We start from the raw sequence: 7,417 nt of genomic DNA, 5'->3' as shown, positions 1-7,417 counted from the left end.
GCTAGCAAGCCAGTCTGGAATAGTTGCATAAAGGGCAATCATAGATTCCAAAAGAGTCAGTAGGAGTTTAACAAACATAATTGTTCTACAGGGAGTAGGATGAAAAGCAACAAACATTAAGCACTGACTACATGTTAGAAACTGTGCTGGTAGCTTAACCTACCATTAGTTTATTTTATTTATACAAGACCCCTGAGTAAAGAAGCATCTCGGTTTTATAACCAGAGAAACTGAGGCTTGGAGAAGTAAGTAATTGGCCAAAGCTTACCAGCTAAAGGAACAGTACAAAGATTTAAATCCTTCTACTCAAACTTGCCTGAACCTAAGAATCATCCAGAGCATTTGTTTACAATCTGATTCTCAGTCTACTCCCCTGAGGGTCTGATGCAGCATCTTTGCAGTAGAGCACCAGAATCTGTATTTTGGGCAATTACTCCTAGGTGATTCTTGCTGTGCAAGTTAGGAAAAGACTACTACCCATACTCCCCCTCCCCATAAAGTGCACATATTTGTGGGTCCCTTCCAGTGGGATTAGGTGGCTCAAAAGATCCAACTTTTCACCCTTTGCCTTTAGGGCAAAAGTGTCGCTTTTGAAAAGACCTGACAATTTCCTTCAAAACTTGTCTTGAAAAATAAATGTGCGTTGCTATTCGATGTTTTCCTTCCCTACATTGTTTCTTTTCTTAGAGAAAAACACTGGATTGGGATGAAGGGATTTCCAAAGCAATATAATAACATTTGAGGGTGGGCAACATTTTTTGCATGACTCCCAGTAATAAAAAACAGGAAGTGGTTGAAGAAATAGCCACAGAATTAGAACAACCACTGGGTGTCTTACAGAGATTAATTAACTTTGTTGAAGGATCAGATTTCTACACTCCAACATTTCGATATTCTTGGTTGTTCACAAACTAGGGTGCATAAGGATCACGTGGTGTTGGAGAGGCTAGAGATTCCCACTGAGCCTCTCAAAGTGGGGTTCAAGAATCTACATTTTGAAAGAGTACCTGGAGTCATTCTAATGCAAATGCCTACAAAGCACAAGTCAAAAAATTGTGACATATATCAAGACCATCTTGAGTTATTTTTGGAAGTAAGTAGAAGATAGATGGATGGACAAAAGATGAATGGACAACAGAATATCCAACAAAACAGACTATAACATTTAGTGGAAACATTGCTGTATTACCATTACTCATTAATAATCCTAATGATTAATAGAAATAATTTAACTGTTTATTCAAGAACAGTGTTGACTATATATGAAGTATGACTGATAAATCCAAAAATTTTTTAAAGTATGACATACCATTATATGTCTCTAACATCTCTCACCAATGGAATACTACACCAAGAAGCTATCACGAGATACTTAACTGAAGCAAAGCTTATTTTACTATAAATGTCCATGATAACATTGGGCAGTGCTCTGAGAGGAATAATAGTATCCTTGGAATATAATAAAATAGAAGTGGATAATACAATTTGAAACTTCTGGCATTTGGACAAAACAAGAATATTTAACAGGGGACGGACAGGTGGCTCAGTTGGTTAGAGCATGAGCTCTGGGCAACAGGGCTGCCAGTTCGATTCCCACATAGGCCAGTGAGCTGCGCCCTCCTCAATTAGAATGAAGTCCATGAGCTGCCGCTGAGCTCCTGATGGCTCAGTTGGTTGGAGCACGTGCTCTCAACCACAAGGTTGCTGGTTCAACTCCCGCAAGGGATGGTGGGCTGTGCCCCCCTGCAACTAACATCAGCGACTGGACCTGGAGCTGAGCTGCGCCCTCCACGACTAAGATTGAAAGGACAACAACTTGACTTGGATGGAACTGATGAGTCCTGGGAAAAACACACTACTGTTCCCCAATAAAAAGTCCTGGAAATACACACTATTCCCCGATAAAGTCCTGTTTCCCATCCCCAATAAAATCTTTAAAAAAAAATAGCTTATTCTTTAAAAAAAAAAAAAAAAAGAAAGAATATTTAACAGTAACCCTGCTTTGTGTTATTATATCCAGAATAATGATTTGTATCCACTATTATAGTATCATACAGAGTATTGTCACTGCCCTAAATATCTTCTGTGCTCTACATATTAATTCCTTCCTCCTTCTCTTTAACCTCTAACAACCACTGATCCTTTTACTTTCTCCATAGTTTTGTCTTTTCCAAAATGTTATCTAGTTGGAATGACATAGTGTGTAGCCTTTTCAGATTACCTCCTCTCCTTAGTAATATGCATTTATGTTTCCTCCATGTTTTTTCATGACTTAATAGCTCATTTCTTTTTAGCATTGAATAATATTCTACTGTCTGAACGTTGCCCAGTTTATTAATCCATTCACCTACTGAAAGAAATCTTGGTTTTGGCAATTATGAATAAAGCTTCTATAAACAGCCACATGTAGATTTTTGTATGAACATAATTTTTCAACTTTTGGAGGTAAATACCAAGAAGTATAATTGCTGGAATGTATGGTAAGAGTATGTTTAGAGACTGCCATACTGCCTTCCAAAGTGGCTGTAAGTGGCATTACGTACATTCACATTATTGTGCAACCATCACCATTATCCATCTTCAGAATTTTTTCATCATCACAAACTGAAATTGATACCAATTAAACAATAACTCCCCATTCCACTCTGTCTTCCCCGACCCCTGGCAACCACCATTCTACTTTGTCTCTGAGTTTGGCAACTCTAGGTAGCTCATACAAGTGGAACCATACAGTATTTGTCCTTTTGTGACTAGTTTACTTCACTTAGCATAAGTTTTTAAGATTAACACATGTTGTAGTATGTGTTGGGATTTCCTTTCTTTTCAAAGCTGAATAACATTCGACTGTATGGATATGCCACATTTTGTTTATCCATTCGTCCATTGATGGCCTTATGAGTTGTTTCCATCTTTTGATTATTGTGAATAATGCTGCTTTGAATGTTAGTATACAAATATTTGTTTGAGTCCCTGCTTCAATTCTTTGTGTTTTGTACCCAGAAGTGAAATTGCTAGATCATATAGTAATTCTATGTTTAATTTTTTGAAGACATGCCAAACTATTTTCCATAGCAGCCACTCCATTTTACATTCTCACTAGCAATGCACAAAGATTCCAATTTATCCACATCTTTTTCCACACTTGTTATTTTCTGTTTGTTTGTTTTCTATATAATACCCACCCTAATGTGTGTGAAGTGGTATCTCATTGTGGTTTTGTATTTCCCTAATGATTAGTAATGTTGAGCATCTTTTCATGTCTTTATTGGCCATCTGTATATCCTTTTGGAGAAATACCTATTCAAGTCCTTTGCCCACTTTTTAAGTGGGTTGTTTGGGGAAGGGGGTGCTTTGTTGTTGAGTTGTAGGAGTTCTTTATACATTCTGGATATTGACCCTTTATCAGATATGTAATTTGCAAATATTTTCTCCCATTCTGTGGGTTGCCTTTTTACTCTGTTGATAAGTGTCCTTTTATGCATAAAGGTTTTTAATCTTGATGAAGTCCTTTTTGTCTATTTTTTCTCTCATTGGCTGTCTTTTTGGTGTCATATCCAAGAAATCCTGTCAAATCTAATGGGATGAAGGTTTTCCCCTATGTTTTCTTCTAAGAGTTTTATAGTTTTAGTTCTTACATTTAAGTCTTTGATCCATTTTGAGTTTATTTTTGTATATGGTGTAAGACAAGGATCTAACTTCATTCTTTTGCATGTGGATATCCAGTTTTCTCAGCACTATCTGTTGAAAAGACTGTCCCTTCCCCATTGAATGGTCTTGGCACTCTCGTCAAAAATTATTTTATTACATATGGTAGGGTTTACTTCTGGGCTTTCTATTCCATTGGTCTATATGTCAGTCTTTATGTCAATACCACACTGTTTTTTTATTACTGTAGCTTTGTGATAAGGTTTTAAATCAGGAAGTGTGAGACCTCCAACTGCCTTCATTTTCAAGATTATCTTTGCTATTCATGGTCTCTTGAGAGTCCATATGAATTTTATGCTAGATTTTTTTTTATTTTTGCAAAAATATTATTGGAATTTTGATAAGGATTTTATTAACTCTGTAGATTACTTTGGACATTTTAACAATATTAATATTTTAACAATATTTAACAATTTTAAGTCTTCTACTCTGTGAACACAAGCTGTCTTTCCATTTATTTATGTCTTCTTTAATTTCTTTCAGAATGTTTTATAGTCTTTGTGTATTAGGTTTTATATGAATAAACTTCTCAGAAAAGATAAATAAGAAACCAATACTAATTGTCACTGGGCTGGAAGTAGAGAATGAGAGCAGTGCAGATGATTGTCTTTATATACTTATTGTCCTTTTTATACTTTTTGTGCTTGTACTTTGTGAATGAGCGCCACACCAGGGTGGGGCGAATGTGGCACATGAGACACAAAATCTAGGGAATTTCTCACTCTCAGGTGCCAAATCTGCCCTTTGAACTTGAGTGAGTACCTCCTTAAATTGAGTGCTTTAGCCCCCCCCCAATCCCAGGACTCTCAGGAATAAATGACTCCCACACAATCCTCATCTCAAGCTCTGCGTCTAGAGAACCTGACCCAAGATACGCTCTAATTTCTGCTAAAATGTTAAATCCTCACAGAGACTTCCCTTGACTCCTTCTTTTTAAAGTTAGGGGATCCCTAGCATCTCCTGTTTGCTTTCACAAAATGCTATTTATTTCCTTTCTACAACTTACCTCAATTTCTAACTCCTTGTGCATTTACTTATTGTTTCTCTAACCATAAGGTTGAACCCTCCATAAGGACTGAGACCATTGACCTAGCCCAGTTTCTGGTATGTAGTAAGCACTTAAAATACAGTCATGTGCCCCATAATGACTTTTTTGGTCAACGACAGACTATATATATGATGGTGGCCCCGTAAGATTATAATGGAACTGAAAAATTTCCATCGCCTAGTGACGTCATAGCCATCCTAATGTCGTAATACAATGGATCACTCACGTGTTCATGGTGACGCTGGTATAAACAAACCTACTGCCCGTTGTATAAAAGTACAGTGCCTACAATTATACACAGTACAGAAACACTTGATAATGATAATAAACAACTATGCTACTGGTTTATGCACTTACCATACTTTTTATCATTACTTTAGAATATACTCTTTTTACTTATAAAAGTTTGCTATAAAACAGTATGCTGTGTTACATGGGCAGCGGCCTCATATGTCTCGTGTCTTGATGGCATCATTTTCTCTTCTGCTTGATTTAATCTCTTGTTGTTTTATACAGTAACATGCTGTACAGGCTTGTAGCCCAGGAGCAATAGGCTATGCCAAACAGCCTAGGTGTGTGGTAGTCTATACCATCTAGGTTTGGTGAGTACACCCTATGATGCTCTCACAACAACAAAATCACCTAATGATGCATTTGCTCAGAACATATCCCCATCATTAAGCGGAGCATGACTATATATTTATTAAAAGAATATGTGCATGAATTAATGCATTGATTCCCTGATTGTCGAAATAATGTTCCAGGAGGATGGCTTTTTTCATTGATAAAATTAAGATTCAAAATTCGAGTATCATCATAATAGCTTTACAATTATGAGAATGTATTTTTAAATGTCCTTTTAAAGGTATAGTTAGACCCAGTACTATGAGGAAAAACATTATTGCTGAAGCTCATTCCTTCTTGTCAAATCCATATACCCCATCTGGCTCTGATTTAATCAGATCTTTGCTGCTGCTTTTTATTTTTCTTTTTTTTTTCTTTTTTTCCTGAAATATTCCTACATGTTTCCACTATGTCATGTATTTTGTAACTATAGCTTAAATATCTAATTTCTTAAAAATCTCTGGGCCAGCAAATCTGTTTTGCCTTAGTAAGCTCCAGATTTGTAAAACAATGATATGATCAATGTACCTAGGGGCCCCCTTCTTTCTGCCTTTCCCCCTTATACAAAGAAAACTTTCGACAAGTTTCCAGGATACAAAAACTCTTTTTCCCTAAATATTTTGCAAATACTAAAGACACCTTTTCCCTTTCAGGGGCCTCCACATGTTTGCAAACATTAGAGATCCCCATAATATTCCTTAGTAGCAAGCAAGAGGCCGAGATTTGGGAGAGGAATGAGGTACTGAGAACCAAGGGTCCAGGAGACAACTGCATTTAGGAAAATATTCAGAGGGTGAAGCTCCAAGCAAAGCAGCTGTTCCCAACACGCAAAAGCTTTGCTGGTCCCCTGAGCCAAGAGGAAGGTACCCAAGGGGCCCTCAGTGTGTATCATTTTATAGATGTGTGCTTTCCATGATGTGGCCTTCGTTCAGATCTTCAAGAGTTAGCTGTAGAAGAGGAGTAAACAAACTTTTTCTGTAAAGGGCCAGTAGTAAGTATAGCAAATATTCCATTTGCTCTATTTTTTAAAATATTTGTAAGTTAAAAAAAAGGTAAATATTTTAGGCTTTGTGAGCCACATACAGTCTCTGTTATATCTTCTTTTTGTTTTTCAAAGTCCTTCATAAATGCAAAAATGATTCCTAGCTTGAGGACTGTATGAAACAGACCATAGGCTGGATTTGACCCACAAACCAGAGTGCCAACCCCTGATCTAGAGGACAGGAAGGAAGAGAAGATATTAATCATGCTTCTCGTGGTTTCCTTTGTTTTCTCACATAAGGCTTATTATCTGCCTCCTCCTAATACTACTACTTACCTACTTCATTGGTGTATGCCAGACCCTGTGTCAGGTACTTTAAATTCATTGCAGAATCTCATTGAACAATCCTTTGAGATTAGTACTATTATTATCCCCCATTTTACAGATGGGAAAACTGAGGCTTAGGGAAGTTAAGTAACCTTCCCAAGATCACACTGCTAATAAGTCACAGCATCAAGAACTGAAATTAAGTCTATCTGATTCCAAATCTCTCATTTGCTGTTTCCACTAGAACCAGACAATGGCAGCTCTCCCTTCTGTCTATCTACTTCCAATCCATCTTATACATTGTTTGCAACCATTCTTCCTAAGACATCCGTCTGATCATGACATTTGCCTGCTCAGACTCCTTCAGTGGCACTCTATTATTTATCCAATACAGCAAAAGCTCCTCTGGTTAGCTCTTGATATGACCCCAGTTTAATTCTCAGCTTCATTCCCATTCCCCTGTATTTCTCCAATCCTTCAGTCTGGCTGAATTACCCTATCAGTTCTCCCATCAGGCGACATAGCAGTTTTCCATCTCCACATTTTTCCTTATGCCATCCCCTGTCCAAAAATATCCTCCCTTCCCAACTCTCATCTCCACGTGAATCTGCTATATCAAAAACCCTTTGGGTAAAAATGTGTGTGCGTGTGCACACACACATACACACATATATATTTAACAATTCATGGGAAAATGACATAAAGTTACTCTGCAAAGTGCATGTAATTGT

This window comes from Rhinolophus hipposideros, assembly GCF_964194185.1.
Source record: "Rhinolophus hipposideros genome assembly, chromosome: 11".
In the NCBI taxonomy this organism is placed as follows: Eukaryota; Metazoa; Chordata; class Mammalia; order Chiroptera; family Rhinolophidae; genus Rhinolophus; species Rhinolophus hipposideros.
The sequence above is the reverse complement of the archived record's forward strand: the minus strand, read 5'-3'. Positions refer to the sequence as shown.